Genomic DNA, 20,103 nt, shown 5'->3' with positions numbered 1-20,103 from the left:
TGGGATCGTTCCTACTTTGGGCAAATTCAAATAGATTTAAAGTCGCCAGGAAAGACTCAAGACACTCACCCTCAATTGTATGCACAAAATGGGGGATGGCCTCCGTCGGTGAACCCCCATAGCTATCATTAAGGCAATCACCCTCACAGGGATGAATATTAAAATCACCCAAGATGATCATCTCTAGGGAAGAGGTGCAGTCGCTTCTATAGGCTGACAAAAATTGTAGTAAGGAAGTCAAATGTTCATTCACAAATAAAGACTCCCTGGAATTATAAAAATTAACCACTAGAAAAGGTTGGAAGCCAGGTAAGGTCCATTCCACGACTAGCGTGTTTGCAGGTGCAGATTCCAATTGTTTGAATGCCCCTGCCAGCTCCAGGGAGCACAGTGTAAGTAGGCCACCTTTTGCCCTACCTCTTGCACTAGAGGCTGCAGGGGTAAAAAAGCTACGAAAGCCATCTAGTGCAAAACTAGTTGAGGTGTCCCAGGTTTCTTGCAAACCCACTATGTCGTATTGTTTTACAAACTCTTGCCATATGGGGTCCAACGCCTTTGCATTTAGACCCGCCACATTCCAAGTAAGGAATTTACAAAGTGGGGAAGGTATGGCTGGGAGAAAAGATGGTGTGCCCCGTTCCTGCGCCTCCAACGAACTATCAGAGGGAGTAAAAGAGGGTTTGTCCGTAATCAAGACCGATGTTGCCACTTCCTTATGAGGAGGAATTAAATTGGTCTGAGGTCCCCTTCCCTTTGGAGAGCCCCGCATATGTCAGTCCACCCAGTCTGTATTTGAGAGGCATTCAAAACGATTCGCCATCGGGAAGTACAGAGCATTGGGAGGTCCATTTCGCTGTTGGGGGAAATGATGTAGTTGAGAAGAATGCGGACCAAAGAAAGGGCCACCTTGAGGTGGTCTGCCTCCTCTGTTCCCAACCAGGTTCCAACCCCCACCCCATTCCTCCTCCCATCCAGGGGTTTGTGGCATCCAGGGAAGATTGGATCTCTGTCTGGGTTTACGATCGTGAGGACCCTTAAGCCAACTCCATCGATTGTCGGCTTGATTGTGTGGGAGATAAAAATAGGAGAGAGGTCTAGCGGTTACTGTGCTCGCCTGGTATCTCGGGGCCCTTCTGCTACAAATAAATTCTACGACCTCAGTATTCTCGAAAGTAATCACTACACAATCCCCTGGAAGATTTTTCCTATTATGTCCTACCCATGGAGCTCTCTCTATCATCAAGATATTACAGGGAATATTTGGAGGGAGAGGATAATTATTGGCTAACCAGTGGCATACTTTATTTTTTAGGGTCTGATATGACTCTTGTTCAGTTGCGGGTATTTCAGTGACCCCAGTAAGTATAACAACATAGAGACAGGCATCTGGAGGCAGATGGATATTTTTCCGGACCTTACATTTAACATTATCAAGTGCTTCAGGGATTGTCGGTTTGGATAGACCATCCCTAGAAGAAGCCTGTGGAGTTAAATTTGAGTTGTTTTTGGAGGGTGTATGGCCGGAGTCAGTTTTCTTAGTTCCCTCTGCTGAAGGGGGCTTATTGTTAGAAATAGTCTGAATTGGAGTATTACTATGATTCTTAGGCACCCCTTTGGCGGACTCCGATGTTTTTTTAGTAATCACCTGGGGTTTTAGTGGTTTAGGCTGATTAGAAATCTGGGCAGTTTTATTATTTAAGGAGAAACTAGGAGCACTTATGTCCTTGTGTATGTTTTTAAGGACAGTTTCAAGACAACGTAGTCTTACCTCTATGGGTTCTAGCAGTGATTTCAACATATTGAAAATCACAGAGCTGTTGATAGTTAAACCATCCTCCTCCTGTGAAGGCGCTATAGGAGGAGGATTACCAGTGTCTACACTAATCTGTAAAATTTCCTCCAGACTTTGATCAATTAAGGTGTCGTCTGGTAGATTTAGGGGTAAACCGACCTTGTTTGGGAGTGTCCCCCCTGTTGAGCTAGTTTGAACCTCAGACAGCTTCTCGCAGTTAGGGGGATTGGGGTTGGGGTGCCACCAAATAATGTTCACAAAGCATAACTAAGTGGAGGGTGTCCTGTATGGAAAAACAGTCGCAGGTACAGAGGGGTAAGTTCTCTGGTAAGCCCCACTTTGATTGTGAGCCAAGCACTAGGTGTATTAAATTAAACCTGAACCTTATAAGTAGAAAGCGATGGTAAGGCTTGGTAACATATTTCAAATAAGGTTCCATGGCTAAAGTTGAGGAGAGTTGAAAAAGTGATCGTACCATTGGTTTACCTAATTCGACCGTTTCCCTTTCAGACTCCAACAAGTTTTGGAAATGCAGCTTGACCCACTTTACATCCTCTTTTTTTAAAATGTGTGGTAAAGAGTACATTTCTGGACGCCCTAGTCTCGCGCATTCCGCTCTAACATACGCCAGCCACGGGATGTTATTGGCTTTATCCAGAGACAAACAATCTTTGAGGATACAATGATTTAAACTGATTTCCTCGTTTGTCCACGTTTTAACCCAATATATCACTGGGGCCATTTTTAAGAGGTCAGTAACGTGACCCAAGCCTAATTCATTATGAATTGTGTGTATTGGGGAAGATTTAGGTAGTGATAGTAAGGCTCGTAAAAAATTATTTTCTGCAATCTGAATGCCTGGGCATGAGACATAACCCCATATGGCAGCCCCATAAGAGGCAATTGCCAAACATTTAGCTTTATAGATACGGGTCATGGCTTCCATAGGTTTTGATCCCAGTTTTTTAGAGAAATGCAGAAGGGCTGTAGTGGATCTAGTAACTCCATTCTGTTTTAATCTCATTTGTGCGCCCCATGTTCCTTTCTCATCGAAGGTGACGCCCAGATAGCAAAAGAAAGGGACCCTGGAAATTGGTGAACTATTACAGCTAAAATATCTGATCTTCGTGTGTTTTTTCCGTGAACCTGTAACCATAACATGGGATTTGGTCGAGTTAATTTTAAGATCGAGAGCTTCCATAAAGAGGCCAAAGTGATCTAAGAGTTTTTGGAGGCCTGTGCCAGTCCGAGCTAAGAGGACGGCGTCGTCCGCGTATAGGAGGACCGGAATAGGTACCCCCCCATACGCGGAATATCTGGGGTGACTGAGTTCAGTGAATTACCCAGGGAGTTGATGTACAGTGTGAAAAGGAGAGGTGCCAGAATGCAGCCTTGTCTGACACCTCTTCCAGACTTGAACTTTGCTGTGCACCTTCCATCCCTGTTCACCCTAACAGATGCAAATAAATTTAAATGAAGATCGTGCAGAAAATTAACCAAAGTTGTGTCCAAACCCATATTGCCCAAAATAGTCCACAGTTTAGAACGATTGACCAAATCAAAAGCAGATGATAAGTCCATAAAACCCAAATAAAGGAGTCCCCCCTTCACCACTGTGTACTTGCTGATAATTAGGTGGAGGTTGAGACATTGGTCCATGGTCCCTCTGTGTGCTCTGAAGCCATACTGTAACTCCGAGAGGATCCTGCTCTCTCCAAGCCAGTCCTCAAGCCTCTGCAAAATGACCCTGCCCAAGATCTTAACGGCAGAGTCCAGCAAGGAGATTGGCCTGTAGCAAGCCGGGTCCCCCCTGTTCCCTTTCTTGAATATGGGCACAATGATAGAGGTGGACCAAGAGGAAGGAAAACCAGCTGAGGGTATTGCGTTAAAAACGTTCTTTAATATCTTCGACCAAAATTGGGGGTATTGGATGTAGAGGTCTGCAGGAACCCCGTCAGGGCCCGGGGCTTTGTGTTTACTTGTGTCTCTAATCGCCCTTTCAACCTCCGAACTACTAAATTCCATAACCATGTTAGTGGATTTATGGACATTATCGGTTAGACCAGGTGCTGTGGATTCGTAGATCTTTTCGAAGTGGGCTACCCATCTATCATCTTCTATCACACAGTCCATGTCGGTCTTCCCTTCATTGGAGAAGAAGGGCTGGTTCACAATGGCCCAAAACTTTTTGCTGTCTCTCAATACATCCGTAGATAAAAGGCTCTCCCAAGCTTCTTCCTTGATTCCAGATTTGCGTTTAAGAACTGCAGTTTTGTAATCCTTCCTTAAATTGGCCACCAACGTCCTGTCCCTAGGTTTTTGTTTTAGAGCTTTCATCAGAGCACTATGTTTCTGGGAACATTCTTTATTGAACCATTTCTGGGGTTTCTTAATCCTTTGCCCGGTAGACCTTAGCTCCAGATTCTTAGCAATCCTTCCGCATATCTCCTCGTATGCGACTACTACATCCGGGCCTCGAGCAGTTGGGTCCAGACATACTGCCATATCTGCCTCTGACTCTTGGGCAAGTGAATGGAAGAAGTGTTCAGGTACTATTTGTTCCCATTTTAGGCGCCTTCCCTGGTCTTTAGTTATCAAGTCCCTTGGGGCTGCCACATCTGTTGGATTATGGGTCCGGAAACAGTCTAGGTCCAGCATCAGGAGGACAGGATTGTGATCACTGAAACTAGCAGTGACCACCATGTACTCGCGTGCCTTAGCTAGTACCCCAGATGAAACAAAAATGAAGTCTATAATAGTATTAGCGTCTTTCCCCACGAAGGTTGGGGCTCTGGGATCGTTCCTACTTTGGGCAAATTCAAATAGATTTAAAGTCGCCAGGAAAGACTCAAGACACTCACCCTCAATTGTATGCACAAAATGGGGGATGGCCTCCGTCGGTGAACCCCCATAGCTATCATTAAGGCAATCACCCTCACAGGGATGAATATTAAAATCACCCAAGATGATCATCTCTAGGGAAGAGGTGCAGTCGCTTCTATAGGCTGACAAAAATTGTAGTAAGGAAGTCAAATGTTCATTCACAAATAAAGACTCCCTGGAATTATAAAAATTAACCACTAGAAAAGGTTGGAAGCCAGGTAAGGTCCATTCCACGACTAGCGTGTTTGCAGGTGCAGATTCCAATTGTTTGAATGCCCCTGCCAGCTCCAGGGAGCACAGTGTAAGTAGGCCACCTTTTGCCCTACCTCTTGCACTAGAGGCTGCAGGGGTAAAAAAGCTACGAAAGCCATCTAGTGCAAAACTAGTTGAGGTGTCCCAGGTTTCTTGCAAACCCACTATGTCGTATTGTTTTACAAACTCTTGCCATATGGGGTCCAACGCCTTTGCATTTAGACCCGCCACATTCCAAGTAAGGAATTTACAAAGTGGGGAAGGTATGGCTGGGAGAAAAGATGGTGTGCCCCGTTCCTGCGCCTCCAACGAACTATCAGAGGGAGTAAAAGAGGGTTTGTCCGTAATCAAGACCGATGTTGCCACTTCCTTATGAGGAGGAATTAAATTGGTCTGAGGTCCCCTTCCCTTTGGAGAGCCCCGCATATGTCAGTCCACCCAGTCTGTATTTGAGAGGCATTCAAAACGATTCGCCATCGGGAAGTACAGAGCATTGGGAGGTCCATTTCGCTGTTGGGGGAAATGATGTAGTTGAGAAGAATGCGGACCAAAGAAAGGGCCACCTTGAGGTGGTCTGCCTCCTCTGTTCCCAACCAGGTTCCAACCCCCACCCCATTCCTCCTCCCATCCAGGGGTTTGTGGCATCCAGGGAAGATTGGATCTCTGTCTGGGTTTACGATCGTGAGGACCCTTAAGCCAACTCCATCGATTGTCGGCTTGATTGTGTGGGAGATAAAAATAGGAGAGAGGTCTAGCGGTTACTGTGCTCGCCTGGTATCTCGGGGCCCTTCTGCTACAAATAAATTCTACGACCTCAGTATTCTCGAAAGTAATCACTACACAATCCCCTGGAAGATTTTTCCTATTATGTCCTACCCATGGAGCTCTCTCTATCATCAAGATATTACAGGGAATATTTGGAGGGAGAGGATAATTATTGGCTAACCAGTGGCATACTTTATTTTTTAGGGTCTGATATGACTCTTGTTCAGTTGCGGGTATTTCAGTGACCCCAGTAAGTATAACAACATAGAGACAGGCATCTGGAGGCAGATGGATATTTTTCCGGACCTTACATTTAACATTATCAAGTGCTTCAGGGATTGTCGGTTTGGATAGACCATCCCTAGAAGAAGCCTGTGGAGTTAAATTTGAGTTGTTTTTGGAGGGTGTATGGCCGGAGTCAGTTTTCTTAGTTCCCTCTGCTGAAGGGGGCTTATTGTTAGAAATAGTCTGAATTGGAGTATTACTATGATTCTTAGGCACCCCTTTGGCGGACTCCGATGTTTTTTTAGTAATCACCTGGGGTTTTAGTGGTTTAGGCTGATTAGAAATCTGGGCAGTTTTATTATTTAAGGAGAAACTAGGAGCACTTATGTCCTTGTGTATGTTTTTAAGGACAGTTTCAAGACAACGTAGTCTTACCTCTATGGGTTCTAGCAGTGATTTCAACATATTGAAAATCACAGAGCTGTTGATAGTTAAACCATCCTCCTCCTGTGAAGGCGCTATAGGAGGAGGATTACCAGTGTCTACACTAATCTGTAAAATTTCCTCCAGACTTTGATCAATTAAGGTGTCGTCTGGTAGATTTAGGGGTAAACCGACCTTGTTTGGGAGTGTCCCCCCTGTTGAGCTAGTTTGAACCTCAGACAGCTTCTCGCAGTTAGGGGGATTGGGGTTGGGGTGCCACCAAATAATGTTCACAAAGCATAACTAAGTGGAGGGTGTCCTGTATGGAAAAACAGTCGCAGGTACAGAGGGGTAAGTTCTCTGGTAAGCCCCACTTTGATTGTGAGCCAAGCACTAGGTGTATTAAATTAAACCTGAACCTTATAAGTAGAAAGCGATGGTAAGGCTTGGTAACATATTTCAAATAAGGTTCCATGGCTAAAGTTGAGGAGAGTTGAAAAAGTGATCGTACCATTGGTTTACCTAATTCGACCGTTTCCCTTTCAGACTCCAACAAGTTTTGGAAATGCAGCTTGACCCACTTTACATCCTCTTTTTTTAAATTGTGTGGTAAAGAGTACATTTCTGGACGCCCTAGTCTCGCGCATTCCGCTCTAACATACGCCAGCCACGGGATGTTATTGGCTTTATCCAGAGACAAACAATCTTTGAGGATACAATGATTTAAACTGATTTCCTCGTTTGTCCACGTTTTAACCCAATATATCACTGGGGCCATTTTTAAGAGGTCAGTAACATGACCCAAGCCTAATTCATTATGAATTGTGTGTATTGGGGAAGATTTAGGTAGTGATAGTAAGGCTCGTAAAAAATTATTTTCTGCAATCTGAATGCCTGGGCATGAGACATAACCCCATATGGCAGCCCCATAAGAGGCAATTGCCAAACATTTAGCTTTATAGATACAGGTCATGGCTTCCATAGGTTTTGATCCCAGTTTTTTAGAGAAATGCAGAAGGGCTGTAGTGGATCTAGTAACTCCATTCTGTTTTAATCTCATTTGTGCGCCCCATGTTCCTTTCTCATCGAAGGTGACGCCCAGATAGCAAAAGAAAGGGACCCTGGAAATTGGTGAACTATTACAGCTAAAATATCTGATCTTCGTGTGTTTTTTCCGTGAACCTGTAACCATAACATGGGATTTGGTCGAGTTAATTTTAAGATCGAGAGCTTCCATAAAGAGGCCAAAGTGATCTAAGAGTTTTTGGAGGCCTGTGCCAGTCCGAGCTAAGAGGACGGTGTCGTCCGCGTATAGGAGGACCGGAATAGGTACCCCCCCATACGCGGAATATCTGGGGTGACTGAGTTCAGTGAATTACCCAGGGAGTTGATGTACAGTGTGAAAAGGAGAGGTGCCAGAATGCAGCCTTGTCTGACACCTCTTCCAGACTTGAACTTTGCTGTGCACCTTCCATCCCTGTTCACCCTAACAGATGCAAATAAATTGAAATGAAGATCGTGCAGAAAATTAACCAAAGTTGTGTCCAAACCCATATTGCCCAAAATAGTCCACAGTTTAGAACGATTGACCAAATCAAAAGCAGATGATAAGTCCATAAAACCCAAATAAAGGAGTCCCCCCTTCACCACTGTGTACTTGCTGATAATTAGGTGGAGGTTGAGACATTGGTCCATGGTCCCTCTGTGTGCTCTGAAGCCATACTGTAACTCCGAGAGGATCCTGCTCTCTCCAAGCCAGTCCTCAAGCCTCTGCAAAATGACCCTGCCCAAGATCTTAACGGCAGAGTCCAGCAAGGAGATTGGCCTGTAGCAAGCCGGGTCCCCCCTGTTCCCTTTCTTGAATATGGGCACAATGATAGAGGTGGACCAAGAGGAAGGAAAACCAGCTGAGGGTATTGCGTTAAAAACGTTCTTTAATATCTTCGACCAAAATTGGGGGTATTGGATGTAGAGGTCTGCAGGAACCCCGTCAGGGCCCGGGGCTTTGTGTTTACTTGTGTCTCTAATCGCCCTTTCAACCTCCGAACTACTAAATTCCATAACCATGTTAGTGGATTTATGGACATTATCGGTTAGACCAGGTGCTGTGGATTCGTAGATCTTTTCGAAGTGGGCTACCCATCTATCATCTTCTATCACACAGTCCATGTCGGTCTTCCCTTCATTGGAGAAGAAGGGCTGGTTCACAATGGCCCAAAACTTTTTGCTGTCTCTCAATACATCCGTAGATAAAAGGCTCTCCCAAGCTTCTTCCTTGATTCCAGATTTGCGTTTAAGAACTGCAGTTTTGTAATCCTTCCTTAAATTGGCCACCAACGTCCTGTCCCTAAGTTTTTGTTTTAGAGCTTTCATCAGAGCACTATGTTTCTGGGAACATTCTTTATTGACCTTATCTTAAGTGTGAATGACACTTAACCTCAGCGCACTGTTGCTCAAGCGCTGACCGCGCTACAAATAAGATATACACTCTTAACTGCGTTTTCAGATTTAGGTTTTAGTGCTTTTTTTCAAAAAAGGAATTCAAAACATTGCAAATAAACACAACGTATTTTCATTTTGTATCAAACATAACACAATATTCAAAAATTTCAATGAACATTTTCATGCGCTGTATTTTACTTATCTTGAAACTCCAGTGTTCAAACTGCTTTACTCCCAGTTCACTGCTTCCTGAGAGAACAACCGAGTGATTCAATAGAGAGGAGTTCCGCTTTACGCGCAGAGGTAGATTGACGAGGTTAAACACAGGAGTACTGGGAGTAAAGCAGTTTGAACACTGGAGTTTCAAGATAAGTAAAATACAGCGCATGAGGAGCGCGATTGTAGCCCCCGACGAAGAGCTGCCCACAGCTCGAAATGCATTGGGCATATACAGATGAAATGTTATAATTGATTAAGAAAATGTTCATTGAAATTTTTGAATATTGTGTTATGTTTGATACAAAATGAAAATACGTTGTGTTTATTTGCAATGTTTTGAATTCCTTTTTTGAAAAAAAGCACTAAAACCTAAATCTGAAAACGCAGTTAAGAGTGTATATCTTATTTGTAGCGCGGTCAGCGCTTGAGCAACAGTGCGCTGAGGTTAAGTGTCATTCACACTTAAGATAAGGTTGTTAAAGGTTTGGCACGTGATAGGGCAGACGTGCTACCTTAGCTGCACGCTTTGAGTTTATTAGTATAAACAGTTCAAAGTATTATTTAAAATAATAAATAAAGTGAGTGCTCCTCTAATCACACGAAGTAACATTCTTTATTGAACCATTTCTGGGGTTTCTTAATCCTTTGCCCGGTAGACCTTAGCTCCAGATTCTTAGCAATCCTTCCGCATATCTCCTCGTATGCGACTACTACATCCGGGCCTCGAGCAGTTGGGTCCAGACATACTGCCATATCTGCCTCTGACTCTTGGGCAAGTGAATGGAAGAAGTGTTCAGGTACTATTTGTTCCCATTTTAGGCGCCTTCCCTGGTCTTTAGTTATCAAGTCCCTTGGGGCTGCCACATCTGTTGGATTATGGGTCCGGAAACAGTCTAGGTCCAGCATCAGGAGGACAGGATTGTGATCACTGAAACTAGCAGTGACCACCATGTACTCGCGTGCCTTAGCTAGTACCCCAGATGAAACAAAAATGAAGTCTATAATAGTATTAGCGTCTTTCCCCACGAAGGTTGGGGCTCTGGGATCGTTCCTACTTTGGGCAAATTCAAATAGATTTAAAGTCGCCAGGAAAGACTCAAGACACTCACCCTCAATTGTATGCACAAAATGGGGGATGGCCTCCGTCGGTGAACCCCCATAGCTATCATTAAGGCAATCACCCTCACAGGGATGAATATTAAAATCACCCAAGATGATCATCTCTAGGGAAGAGGTGCAGTCGCTTCTATAGGCTGACAAAAATTGTAGTAAGGAAGTCAAATGTTCATTCACAAATAAAGACTCCCTGGAATTATAAAAATTAACCACTAGAAAAGGTTGGAAGCCAGGTAAGGTCCATTCCACGACTAGCGTGTTTGCAGGTGCAGATTCCAATTGTTTGAATGCCCCTGCCAGCTCCAGGGAGCACAGTGTAAGTAGGCCACCTTTTGCCCTACCTCTTGCACTAGAGGCTGCAGGGGTAAAAAAGCTACGAAAGCCATCTAGTGCAAAACTAGTTGAGGTGTCCCAGGTTTCTTGCAAACCCACTATGTCGTATTGTTTTACAAACTCTTGCCATATGGGGTCCAACGCCTTTGCATTTAGACCCGCCACATTCCAAGTAAGGAATTTACAAAGTGGGGAAGGTATGGCTGGGAGAAAAGATGGTGTGCCCCGTTCCTGCGCCTCCAACGAACTATCAGAGGGAGTAAAAGAGGGTTTGTCCGTAATCAAGACCGATGTTGCCACTTCCTTATGAGGAGGAATTAAATTGGTCTGAGGTCCCCTTCCCTTTGGAGAGCCCCGCATATGTCAGTCCACCCAGTCTGTATTTGAGAGGCATTCAAAACGATTCGCCATCGGGAAGTACAGAGCATTGGGAGGTCCATTTCGCTGTTGGGGGAAATGATGTAGTTGAGAAGAATGCGGACCAAAGAAAGGGCCACCTTGAGGTGGTCTGCCTCCTCTGTTCCCAACCAGGTTCCAACCCCCACCCCATTCCTCCTCCCATCCAGGGGTTTGTGGCATCCAGGGAAGATTGGATCTCTGTCTGGGTTTACGATCAAGAGGACCCTTAAGCCAACTCCATCGATTGTCGGCTTGATTGTGTGGGAGATAAAAATAGGAGAGAGGTCTAGCGGTTACTGTGCTCGCCTGGTATCTCGGGGCCCTTCTGCTACAAATAAATTCTACGACCTCAGTATTCTCGAAAGTAATCACTACACAATCCCCTGGAAGATTTTTCCTATTATGTCCTACCCATGGAGCTCTCTCTATCATCAAGATATTACAGGGAATATTTGGAGGGAGAGGATAATTATTGGCTAACCAGTGGCATACTTTATTTTTTAGGGTCTGATATGACTCTTGTTCAGTTGCGGGTATTTCAGTGACCCCAGTAAGTATAACAACATAGAGACAGGCATCTGGAGGCAGATGGATATTTTTCCGGACCTTACATTTAACATTATCAAGTGCTTCAGGGATTGTCGGTTTGGATAGACCATCCCTAGAAGAAGCCTGTGGAGTTAAATTTGAGTTGTTTTTGGAGGGTGTATGGCCGGAGTCAGTTTTCTTAGTTCCCTCTGCTGAAGGGGGCTTATTGTTAGAAATAGTCTGAATTGGAGTATTACTATGATTCTTAGGCACCCCTTTGGCGGACTCCGATGTTTTTTTAGTAATCACCTGGGGTTTTAGTGGTTTAGGCTGATTAGAAATCTGGGCAGTTTTATTATTTAAGGAGAAACTAGGAGCACTTATGTCCTTGTGTATGTTTTTAAGGACAGTTTCAAGACAACGTAGTCTTACCTCTATGGGTTCTAGCAGTGATTTCAACATATTGAAAATCACAGAGCTGTTGATAGTTAAACCATCCTCCTCCTGTGAAGGCGCTATAGGAGGAGGATTACCAGTGTCTACACTAATCTGTAAAATTTCCTCCAGACTTTGATCAATTAAGGTGTCGTCTGGTAGATTTAGGGGTAAACCGACCTTGTTTGGGAGTGTCCCCCCTGTTGAGCTAGTTTGAACCTCAGACAGCTTCTCGCAGTTAGGGGGATTGGGGTTGGGGTGTGTCTGGCCCTTCTTTCGTTTAGAAGTAGTTTGTTTATTACCCTTCTGTTTCTGTTTAGGAATAGCCCCTTCAATCCTACCCCTCTCACTTCTAGTGTTAACATCGGTGGTATCACAGGTGTGTGACTCTTGCGGTTGTGTTCCGCTCAGAGTTAGAATATTAAGGTTAGGTGAAGCCTCCAAGTCCTGAACGGTATCAGTGTTACTATTAGAGCCATCCATAGCCCCAATATCTCCGTGGCTATGTATTAGAGCCTGGGTTTCTGGACGGCAAACAGTGATAGGGGTTTGGGCCATCGCAATCAGGCCCAATGATGAACGTTTGGCCATGGCCAGGTCTTGTGATACTCTCCTGTCCATTAATACGATTCCTTCGTCAATTAATGCGTGTGTGCGGGTAATAAAGTCATCCAGTGTCCCAGTAAGTTTTTTAGCACTAGCAACTGCCATACTTCTAGTTTTCCGTGTGGACATAACCCGTATGCCCTAGGGGTAAAAAGTGCGAGCAAGATAGTTACAAACGACCAGGGTCAGTGGCCCAGCCCGGCCTCCTCTGGCCTCTGAGGGCCACAGAGGGCCCGACCTTTGCCCGGGCTTAGCCCCGGGCGCTCCCGCACGCTCCCGCGCAGCGGGGTTCATCACTACCTATGGGCGTGGATAGGGGAGGTGGGATTGCAGGGCGGGGCGGTCAGGGAGAGCGGGCCAGGTGACTTGGCCTCTGGGAAGCCGGGACTCCTGGGAAAGCGAGTCCCGGACCCAGCGCTCGCAGCCCTGTCTCTCACTCTCTCACCCAGCAGGGGCCAACAAACGGATGTGCAGCCTCGACGCAGCGGGACCCGCGCAGCGGGTTCCGCAAGCTGCTGGTCAGTCCTTCCCTCGACGATGTCAAACTCCTTCCTTCCTCCACAGGGCAAAAGTCAGTGTGGCGTTCCCGGGATCCTAAACAGGCAGAATCCTTTTCAGCTGTTCTGCTGGGCGGGACGGTCAGGGAGAGCGGGCCAGGTGACTTGGCCTCTGGGAAGCCGGGACTCCTGGGAAAGCGAGTCCCGGACCCAGCGCTCGCAGCCCTGTCTCTCACTCTCTCACCCAGCAGGGGCCAACAAACGGATGTGCAGCCTCGACGCAGCGGGACCCGCGCAGCGGGTTCCGCAAGCTGCTGGTCAGTCCTTCCCTCGACGATGTCAAACTCCTTCCTTCCTCCACAGGGCAAAAGTCAGTGTGGCGTTCCCAGAGCCAATATCTTTAAGCTATGTTGTAGATGAGTGTGGCTGCATGTTGAACATTTATAACAAAAAAGTGTTATAGCATTTTGGTTACCCTATATATGACCGTGAAGACATTATGTACAACCGAATGACTCTATTAAAAACAGAATTAACATAAAAATGTCTTCGAGTTTTTTTGTCCTTGCAATGCTGGCAACTTCTCCCTGCCTGTTTTAATGCTTGTTTGTTATAGCTTTTCTTTTGTTATGGGGGGACATACATAACGGGACAGTGGGGGTTGGGAAATAGTACCTGAATTACAACACAAGTAGCATACGGAAAATAGGGGAGAATCAACAGATGGCACTTTTCTAGGGCAGCCCAAGGTGGTGCTCAGTGATGCTGAGGTGGTGGTATGCTGGTTCAGAGGTGATGCTTAGGTGGTGCTGAATTATGTTCAGGTGGTTCTGAGTGATGCTCAGGTGGTGCTGAGGTGGTGGTGTGTTGGTGCAGAGGTGATGCTCAGAAGATGCTGAGTGATGGTCAGGTGGTGCTGAGTGATGCTCAGGTGGTGCTGAGTGATGCTGAGGTGCTGAGGCATGCTGAGATGGTGGTGCTGCACTGGAGCTAAGTTGGTGGTGCTCAAGTAGTGTTGAGTTGAGGTGATGCTGCTCTGATGCTGAGGTGGTGCTGCACTGATGCTGATGTGGAGTTGTGTTGTTGCCAAATGTATTTTGAAATGTCCAGCCAACTTTTTATTGTGCTTAATGCAGTCAGTTTGGCTGCCTCCGATCCTGCCAATGTACAGTTCTCTCAGTGTTTGCAGATAAGGGATTTGGGAACCTGGGGGATAAACTGATTTGTCCAGAATCTCAAACGTTCGCACTTAGGACAAGTGCGAAAGTTTGAATTAGAATTGGGTCCAAGATGGGCTGCTAGTTCAAATACCCCATAACTGTGGTGATCCAAGCTTTTCCGGTTCAAGGAGTCTGTGTGTGAGGTTTGAACAGTGAGTGTCATCTATTTAACCAAGAGTAAACATACAGTTTTAACGACTCTTTAGACATGTCAACTTAACACGTGTTGTGGTGAACCAGATGCTGCAGCCTTCAATACCTGGCAAAAGCTTAGCTGAATAAATTCTAACAGATATACTTTGCTTTCTGTTTTGGAAAGCAGAGCTGCACCAGGTTCAAAATCTTATAGCACCTAGGGGGAATCATAAAGGCATTTTTGGGCTTTGTCAAACTGCACTTGACCACAACTGTTTTTCAGGAATGCACTGCCTGCAGAGGAGCGGATTGAGGAGTGGTCAGATTTAACCCAGATTAATTTACAAAGACCACCTTGCACCTCACTGCATTTGCACAGCCGGCTTTTGGCGCTACGTATAGATATGCACAAATGTGTCAAATTAACTGCAAAATCGGATGGGAGCATCTCACCCAGACCAATTACCTTTATTGCACTCGGATGCTTGCATTTCTTTTCATTATGAATGTAGGGAAAGAGTGTGAGAAAGGGAAGGAAATCAGCACTGGGTGAGGTCTTCACATTTACAGGGGACAGCTTGATATCTTTGCAGAAGAGACAATAACTACCCTCTTTATCACCACCCATGCCAGGGGTGTAGTCTACGGACCATTTTGTAGGTCTCATTAATGTAATCAAAATACTACAATAATTACAAAAGCTGAAGGGATGTTTTGTTTCTAAATCCCTGAACTTTTGAAGAAATATTAATGTTATGAATATATGTGTGCAGATTTGAATCTAAAAATGTATACAAAAGATTTGTTGGAGAGATGTGAGAAAGTTAAAATAGGCAAACCTTTATACTACATAATCTAGTCCTGCAAATTTGCCGTGAGGATATTGCCTTCGGTGAAGCTTAATTATTCCATGTTTGGCGATACCTTTTTTTTCCAACCAAAGGGAAACAGAACATCTGCTTTTAAATCCACTTTGTTTAATATAAAGATCTAAAAGTGGAAACCAAATATTCTAGTCAAATAACGTACATGTGGTGTTCTAGTGACGTTATTACACCACTTGAGCTGCGTATTATAGCACCACTTGACTGTTCATTAGCTAGGATGCTACTTTTGAATGTAAAGTTTTCCTCTACCATTGAAACCTGCCTGCAGCACATTCTTATCACTTCAAAGTGCTCAGCCTTTCATCTTTTAGAGGATGGGAACATAGGAGCTGTTTTGATGAAATCTAACAAGGCTTCTCGTTTGTTGAGCATTCAGAGTGCACACCTCTTTAGTAAGCTCTATATGAAAACTTTGTCATTATTACATGTCTAAAAAAACACTGAGATGGTTTTATTGAGGTATTCGGGTAATATTACATTTGTAAAACTACCGAAGTCTCTTCTACCAATGTGAGCTGTGCAGGCGTTCTCACCACTGAACTTGAGGCACAACGCTACCTCTCGACAGCCAATGGATACTGAGTAGTGTAGTAGGCAATCACCAAAGATTACCGAATAAATAAATATAATTACCCCTGTTGAAAGTAAGGAAATTGGAGAGGATGCATGTCTGTTCCAGTAAATGCTTTTTCCTTTGACTTTTTTCCTATTTTTCTTATTTCTGCCACCTCAGTCTGGTGTTTTGCGTAAATACACAGTTTATGGAGCTTCGTACACATGGGTTTCTGCAGAAAAGGAAAGTCACGATAGCTGTGCTGTGGGCGACAGGCTGGACTCTGGCCAGAGAATAACAAGGGAGAGCGAAGGTGCGAGCGAGAGTAGAGGAATGTCAACAAGCGCGCACGCCACGCTAATTGAAAACAGATGGCGCCTGCACGCCGCTGCTCGCTCCTGCAAGGTGGATGCTAGCACAAGCGTAACAAAAGTGCAGACCGATTTCTAAAGGTCATCTCCCAGACAGCGCTGTGCGCTGCGCTAGGCTCGACCTAGATAAAAGTAAACATAGTTGTTTAAAAACACGTAAGTAAATATTTTTATAAATTCAAATATGAAACAAGGAAACACAAATATAATATCAAAATAAAGACATTTGCATAATTGGTACATTAATCAATGCCAATTGATGTATACCTATTTAAATTCTACCTGTTGAACTTGTTATCCTTAAGGTGGTCTACCAACAAACATTTAGCTTGCTTACCTCCTCCATTTGCTGACTCTTTTTGTTGGCCTTAGGACTTTGAGCACTTTACCCTGATGGCCATTGCTAATGTGCATATGCTTCTCCCCTAAACATGGTAAAATTGGTGTATAAACAATTGGAATATTTAATTTTTTTGTAAGTCCCTTGTAAAGTGGTATACCATATACCCAGGGACTGCAAATTAATTGGTACTAATGGGCCTGCAGCACTGATTGTGCCACCCACTCCAGTAGGCCCCTAAACATGTCTCAAGCCTGCCACTACAGAGTCTGTGTGTGCAGTTTCACTGCCACTTCGACTTGGTATTTAAATCCCTTTTCCCCTAACTTTAACTCCCCTTTTATACACATAACTCACCCTTAAGGTAGTCCCTAGTTAGCCTATAGGGCAGGGTGCGTGTCAAGAAAAGGTACAACATGTACTTTTAAAATGTTGCATGTCCTGGTAGTAATACACAGATACATGTGTTTTTTATCTACTGTGAGGCCTACTTCTCACAAAGGTTAACAATGGAAATTCATAATATACTTTTAAGCTGTAATTCCTGATTGAAAGGAGTATCTGGACATGTTGTATATCTTTGGAATGCTAATGATAAATTCCCTTTACTGGTAAACATGGATTTAACATTAAAGTTTTAATAATTACTTTTAGAAAATTGACATTTCTCTACTCTAACAGCTCTGTGTGCCTGCAGCCTGCCTCAAATACATGTCTGGAGTGGGTGACAGGTAAATTTTGTGCATTCCCTCTAGACAGCCACAAACACCGGAACCTATCGTTTTTCACTCACAAGTTGCTGGCAAATGGCATAACCAATGATATTACAGAACACTGACCAGTAGTGTTGCAGTTGCCCTAGAAAGAGATCATAAAACAGTTCTTCTGTGTATGGTAGTTTCTTTAATTTTATTGTATGTCACCAACAAGTTTCAAATTCATGTATATCAATCAGCATCCAACACAATCAATCAATCAATCATATCATTTGTAAAGCGCACTACTCACCCGTGAGGGTCTCTAGGCGCTGGGGTGGGGAATGCTGCTACTGCTCGAAAAGCCAGGTCTTGAGGAGTTTTCTGAAGGTTAGCAGGTCTTGGGTCTGCCGTAGGTGGATGCGAAGGGTGTTGCAGGTCTTGGCGGCGAGGTGGGAGAACGATTTGAAGCCAGAGGTCGCTCTTCGGAAGCGGGGGACTGTGGCGAGGGTGTGGTCGGCAGAGCGGAGCAGGTGGGTGGGTTTGTATAAGGTGAGTCGCCTGTTGAGGTACGTGGTCCGGTGTTGTGGAGTGCCTTGTGTGAATGGGTGAGGAGCTTGAAGGTTACCCTCTTGTTGACTGGGAGCCAGTGCAGGTCTCTCAGGTGGGGTGTGATGTGGCTGCGGTGAGGGATGTCGAGGATCAGGCGTGCAGAGGCGTTCTGGATGCGTTGGAGCCGTCTCAGGAGTTTGGCCAAGGCTCCTGGGTAGAGGGTGTTTCCGTAGTCCAACCTGCTGCTGCAGAGGGCCTGGGTGACCGTTCTTCTCGTTTCAGTGGGGATCCACTTGTAGATCCTGCGGAGCATGTGTAGGGTGTTGAAGCAGGAGGAGGAGACAGTGTTGACCTGTTAAGTCATGGAGAGGATGGAGTCGAGGATGACCCCTAGGTTGCGTGAGTGGTTGGTGGGTCTTGGGGCAGTTCCCAGTGCGGTCGGCCACTAGGAGTCGTCCCAGGCCGAAGGGGTGGATCCAAGGATGAAGACCTCCGTCTTGTCCAAGTTCAGCTTCAGTCGGCTGTTCCTCATCCATTCAGCGACGGCCGTCATTCCTTCGTGAAGGTTGGTTTTGGCGGTGTGGGGGTCCTTGGTGAGGGAGAGGATCAGCTGGGTGTCATCGACGTAGGAGATGATGTTGAGGTTGTGTCGACGGGCGACGTGGGCGAGCGGTGCCATGAGATGTTAAACAGAGTTGGGCTGAGCGATGAGCCCTGGGGTACGCCACAGATGATCTCGGTGGCTTCGGAGGGGAAGGAGGGAAGGCCGGTGCTCGGTCTTCTGCCAGAGAGGAAGGAGGTGGTCCATTCCAGGGCCTTTTCTTGGATCCCGGTGTTGTGGAGGCGTGTTCATAGTGTGTGGTGGCAGACTGTGTCGAAGGCGGCTGACAGGTCAAGGAGGATGAGGGCCGCCTTTTCTCTGTTGTCCAGCAGGGACTTGATGTCATCAGTGGCATCAATGAGGGCAGTCTCTGTGCTGTGGTTGCTGCGGAACCCGGACTGGGAAGGGTCCAGAATGTTATTCTCCTCAAGGTAGCCGGGTCAGTTGTTCGTTGACGGTCTCCTCGATGACCTTTGCCGGGAACGGGAGCAGGAAGATGGGCCGGAAGTTCTTGAGGTTCTTGGGGTCCACCTTGGGTTTCTTGAGTAAGGCGTTGATCTTGGCGTGCTTCCAGCTTTCTGGGAAGGTTGTTGTCTTGAAGGAGGTGTTGATGATTTTCCGGAGATGGGGTGCAATGGCTGTGCAGGTTTTGTTGAAGATGTGTTCTGGGCATTGGTCTGACGGAGATCTGGAATGGATTGTGTTAATGATCTTGATGGTGTCGTCGTCATTGATGTTGGTCCAGGAGAGCAGGCAGTTGGTGTGGATGTTGGTCATGGGGGCGGAGAGCTCAGTGGTTGTTAGGACGGTTTTGGCATTGAAGCTGTTGTGGATGTCTGCGATCTCGTGGTGGAAGAAGGTTGGCCAGGGAGTCGCACAGGTCTTGAGAGGGTGGGACGTCATTGGTGTTGGAGCTGGGGTTGGAGAGTTCCTTCACAATGTTGAAGAGCTATTTGCTGTTGTGCACGTTGTTGTCTAGGTGGTCTTTGAATGAGGCCCTTTCGGCGGGTCTAATGAGGTGATGGTGTTTTCGGGTGGCGTTCTTGTGGGCTGAGTGGCTGTCTGGTGTTCATTCACAGAGCCTGATTCTCCAGATTTCGGCAGGTTTGCTTGGAGGCCCGGAGGTCTTCAGTGAACCAGCTGGCTTTCTTGTTGGTTGACTGTTTTAGGGTTTCTTGATCGGGGCGAGGGGGTTGGCACAGTCGTTGATCCACTGTCTGAGGTTGCTGGCGGCGGTGTTCGGGTCGGTGGGGTCGGCAGGTATGCTTTGGGCGAGGGTGGTGATTAGCTGGTCTTCAGTGACTTTGCCCCATCAGCGGCGAGGCATCTGTTGGGTGCGGTGGCGAGTGGTGGGTTTCTTGAAGGTGAAGTGGATGTAGCAATGGTCGGTCAAGTGGAGTTTGGTGGTGTGGTTGAAGGAGACGTGGGGGCTTGCGGAGAAGATGGGGTCAAGCGTGTAACCGGCAGAGTCGGTGGGTGTTGTGACGAGTTGTCTGAGTCCGAGGTTAGCTAGGTTGTCGATCAGAGTGGTGGAGTTGGTGTCATTGTTGTTCTCGAGGTGGAAGTTCAGGTCCCTGAGGAGGATATAGTCCGAGGAGGCAAGAGCGTGTGTGCTGACGAAGTCGGCAATGGAGTCGCTGAACTGTGGTCAGGGTCTGGGGGGTTTGTAGCTGAGAGTTCATCTGAGGGTGGTGTTGGCTCGGTGTGGATCTGGAATACAGGTGTTCGGCAGTGCTGAGGGTGTCGTCGGTATTGGTCAAGACTAAGAGTGTTCCTGTGGACAATGGTGATTCCTCCTCCTACTCCGTTGGTGCGGTCCCTGCGGGACGCTTTA

The sequence above is a fragment of the Lissotriton vulgaris genome, chromosome 12 (assembly GCF_964263255.1).
Source record: "Lissotriton vulgaris chromosome 12, aLisVul1.2, whole genome shotgun sequence".
Taxonomy (NCBI): Eukaryota; Metazoa; Chordata; class Amphibia; order Caudata; family Salamandridae; genus Lissotriton; species Lissotriton vulgaris.
Note: the sequence above shows the minus strand (reverse complement) of the source record.